The sequence below is a fragment of the Dasypus novemcinctus genome, chromosome 3 (assembly GCF_030445035.2).
Source record: "Dasypus novemcinctus isolate mDasNov1 chromosome 3, mDasNov1.1.hap2, whole genome shotgun sequence".
Taxonomy (NCBI): Eukaryota; Metazoa; Chordata; class Mammalia; order Cingulata; family Dasypodidae; genus Dasypus; species Dasypus novemcinctus.
Window position 1 is genome coordinate 41014256 of NC_080675.1, and position 4662 is coordinate 41018917.

Genomic DNA, 4662 nt, shown 5'->3' on the forward strand with positions numbered 1-4662 from the left:
ATGGGCCAGCTCCACACAGGTCAAGGAGGACCAGGGTTTGAACCGCGGACCTCCCCTGTGGTAGACGGACGCCCTAACCACTGGGCCAAGTCCGTTTCCCATGAGTACTGCTTTAATGGGGGGTGGTGACAGATGTACTTCTTGTTGTTAAGGGTGAGGTGAGACTATCCAAAAACATTGGAGGGCAATACTGAGGATCAACTGGAATAAGGGAAAGAAAATCCACACCTGGAAAATCTATGACATGCTTGATGTTGACATGTGGTATAGTCTGTTAGTGAAGGCAGAATAGCAGCAGGATCAAGCCAGGTCACACTGGGCACTCTTAGAGAAGATGGCTGATACATGAGAACACTTTTGGTTGAACTTCTTTGTGTTTCTGACATAAAGATGCATTACCTTTTGTCAGGAGGGACTTCCTCTTCATCAGAAGAGTTTTCTATTGTTAGATCAATTACATCTACTTCCTTCTTATTTACCTCATTGGCCACAGTCATTGAACAAGGACGCTGAAAGTTTCTGTTTTTGTACAGGGTTGGCTGCATACTTTCATAAGCTTCCTTCTTTGATCTCATTGGACACCAAGAACCATCTTCTTGGAATTTGATCTCGTCCACATAAGAACAGTCATTGAGAAATTCCATTAAAAGCCCATCTAATATTAAACTCTCATAGGCAGCATTTTTGTCACATGCAGGACAAATCCAGGTGGACTTTTCTCATTCATTTGTAGATAGATAAAGGGCAGCATCAAAACGCTGCAGATGTGTACAAGTCACTGCACAGCATGGGAGAGTCAGTCTCATTTAGGCTAATTGTAGCAATTTCAATATCAGGATCTGCAGTAAGTTTTTCCTTAGTTAGTGCCCTGGAACGATCAGGGCTTCTAATACCTTTCATTTTTAACCTCTGTAATAGCATGGCTGATGTGAGCTGTTGTACAAGATATACAGACATGGGAAACGGACTTTGGCCCAGTGGTTAGGGCGTCCGTCTACCACATGGGAGGCCCGCGGTTCAAGCCCCGGGCCTCCTTGACCCGTGTGGAGCTGGCCCATGCGCAGTGCTGATGCGCGCAAGGAGTGCCGCGCCACGCAGGGTGTCCCCCGCGTAGGGGAGCCCCACGCGCAAGGAGTGCACCCTTAAGGAGAGCCGCCCAGCGTGAAGGAGGGAGCAGCCTGCCCAGGAATGGCGCCGCTGACAACAGAAGCGGACAAAGAAACAAGAAACAAGACGCAGCAAAAAGACACAGAAAACAGACAACCGGGGGAGGGGAGGGGAAATAAATAAATAAAAATAAATAAATCTTTAAAAAAAAAAAGATATACAGACATGGAGTAATTCTTTCCAATTTCTGATGCCCATGAAATTGAAATCTGATTGGGCACAGCTGAAGATAACCTACTAAAGATGTAATATTCAAGGGACATCCAGGTGCATCTGTTCAATCCCATTTTTAGGGTATAGCCTGGTAAAGGAAACAGCTTCCCATTTACTTTTTTTAAAGATTTATTTTATTTATCTCTCCCCGCCCCCATTCTCCTTGTTGTCTCCTCTCTGTGTCCATTTGCTGTGTGTTCTTCTGTGTCTGCTTATATTCTCATTAGGTGGCTCTGGGAACTGGTCCTGGGACCTTCCAGAGTTCAAGAGAGGCAATTATTCTCTTGCGCCACCTCAGCTCCCTCTTCTGCTATGTCTTCTTATTTTCTCTCCTCTTTGTCTTGTTGCGTCATCTTCCTGTGTCAGCTCTCCATGTCAGCCAGCACTCCTACATGGGGCTGCTTTTCCTGCATGGTGTGGCATTCCCACGCAGGTGGGCACTCCTGCATAGGGCAGCATTCTTGCATGGGCTGGCACTCCGTGTGGGCCAGCTCACCATGTAGGCCAGCTTGCCCTCACCAGGAGGGCCTGGGCATCGAACCCTGGACCTCCTATATGGTAGATGGGAGCCCCATTGGTTGAGCCACATCCTTTTCCCCCATTTACTGTTATACATAGACTATTGGGATAATTATCTTCTTGAGGGCAACTTGTCTCTGCCAGGCAGTCGCAGCTGAACTTGGACTGTATAATCTCTCCTACTACCCAGCAAAAAATCCCTTGAGTTGCATATCTCTCTAATGTGTTGAGGTGTCAGAGAAAAAAAAAAAAACAAAAAAAATTTATGTTGAAATTGTTGAATACTGCTTTGAACCAAACTTGTGGGCTTGATGAGAACATCAAGGACATTATAAAAGGGCAGGTTTTTAAACTGGACCTCAGGATAGACAGGAGAAATTGGGGGAGATGGCTACTGTGTCTCAAATGTATTTGTTTTTTGTTTTTAACATTAGATGTTGTATTGGTCAGCCAAAGGGGTGCTCATGCAAAATACCAGGAATTGGTTGGTTTTTATAAAGGGTATTTATTTGGGGTAGGAGCTTAAGTTAAAGCATAAGTTATTTCCCTCACGAAAGTCTATTTTCAAGTGTTGGAGCAAGATGGCTGCCAATGTCTGCGAGGGTCAGGCTTCCTGGGTTCCTCCCTTTCAGGGTCTTGCTTCTCTCTGGGTTCAGGGTTCCTCTCTTCCTGGGACTGGCTTCTCTTCCTCTGTGAGCTTACTTCCTGGGGTTCCAGCTTAAGGCTTCAGCATCAAACTCCAACATCAAAACTCCAACATCAAAAATCCTCAACTCTGTCCTTTGCCAGGCCTTTTTTCTGTGAGTCCCCACCCACCAAGAGGTAGGGACTCAATGCCCTAATGACATGGCCCAATCAAAGCCCTAATCATAACTTAATCATGCCCAGGTACAGACCAGATTGCAAACATAATCCAATATCTATTTTTGGAATTAATAACCATATCAAACTGCTACAGATGTCATTATTTTTGGATTTTTTAAACTTTATTTTATATATTTAATAATTGAAAATATAAACAATTAAAAACTAAAAATAAAACAATTGAATAAAAACATAACATTTCTCAATTAAATGTCCTGGATACATATAAATTTTTCTTTTGACTCATACAGTATGTTATACTATACATTAAATGTGGTTTTAGGGAAGCAAATGTGGCTCAAGTGATAAGGCTTCCGCCTACCATATGGGAGGACCTGGGTTCGATCCCTGGGGAATCCTGGTGAAAAAGAAGAGAAAGTGTGCCTGCACGGCGAGCCAGTGCCCGCATGGCGATCCAGTGCCTGCGTGACAAGCCAACGCCTGTGTGGTGAGCCGAGTGCCTGCGCGGTGAGCCAGTGCCGGCACAAGTGAGTCACGCAGCAAGATGATGATGCAACAAAAGAGAGACAAAGGGGAGAGTCAAGGTGAAACACAGCAGAAACCAGGACCTGAGGTGGTGCAGCTGACAGGGAATTTCTCTCCACATCAGAGGTCCCCAGAATTGAAACTTGGTGAATGCTAGAGGAGAAAAAAACGCAAAGACCAGAAGAGAAATGGATACAGAAGATCACACAGTGAATGGACACAGACAGCAAAAACAGTGGGTGAAAAAAAAAAAACCAAAAAACAAACAAACAAAAAACAGCGGGGTGGGGGGAGGGAGATGAGAAGGGAGAAAATAAATAAATAAATCCTTTTTTAAAATGTGGTTTTAGTATCTTGTTTTTGTTTTTGTTTTTTTTTTCAATGTGGCACATTCATTGCATTTAACGGTGAATACATTTTGGAGCACTGCTACACAGCATGGATTATAGTTTACATTGTAGTTTACGTTCTTTCCCCGTCCATTCAGTTGGTTACGGCAGGATATATAATGCCCTGCATCTGTCCCTGCAATATCATTCAGGACAACTCCAAGTCCTGAAAATGCCCCCATATCACACCTCTTCTTACTCTCTCTGCCCTCAGCAACTCCCATGGCCACTGTTTTCACATCAATGATACAGTTTCTTCCATTGCTAGAGTCACAATAATTCTACAGTAGAATACCAGTAAGTCCACTCTAATCCATGTTTTATTCCTGCATCCTGTGGACCTTGGGATGGTGATGTTCCCTCCACCTCTAAGTCGAGAGGGGGCTTAGATCCCGCATGGCTGATGGATGAGATTCTCCTGCTTGCAGTTGTAGACTCTCTCGGTTTCCTAGTGTTTTAGTGTCTTGAAGCAGAACAGAACTAACAGGAGAGGAATGTTCTACAGATGATGAGCTACCATCCAAATTGAAAACTGATTATTTTATTGTGGATATATCAGAAAGTCCTTCAGGAGTCCATGAGTACCAGTGTCTATACAATTCTCTGATTTTAATCTGAACAGGAGGCTGCAGCCACTCTTCAACAAATGCAGAGACCTCATCAGGAGGTCATGTTTGCACCCACTTTTATTCCGTTCACCAAAGCCTAGTAACACTTGCAGTTCAGACACCCTAAAGTTAGAAGCCATATTCCTCATCTCCTCGAAATCTGCCATTTTATAACACCATGGGCGCCACTGTGCTGCCACCAATGGTGCAGCCACCACCACAGTCACGCCACTACTCAAGCACCATCCTGCACTGGGTGCCACAAAAGATGCCAATGCCCTTGCTTACTGCTTTTAGGTTGCCTTTTTCTTTATTTAGCACTTGCCCAGTTACTGCAACTCTTTAGTTTTTGGAGATCTCATAAAGATAGTTGTACCAGTTTTTGCTTGTTATTCAAAAATTCTTTGGGGGTCGGA

The 4662-nt window shown here is 44.1% G+C and overlaps 1 pseudogene; it reads right to left on the minus strand.

Moving 5' to 3' along the window:
* Nucleotides 1-395: 395 nt before the first annotated feature.
* Nucleotides 396-4395, minus strand: LOC101439861 (E3 SUMO-protein ligase PIAS2-like; annotated as a pseudogene).
* Nucleotides 4396-4662: the final 267 nt, after the last annotated feature.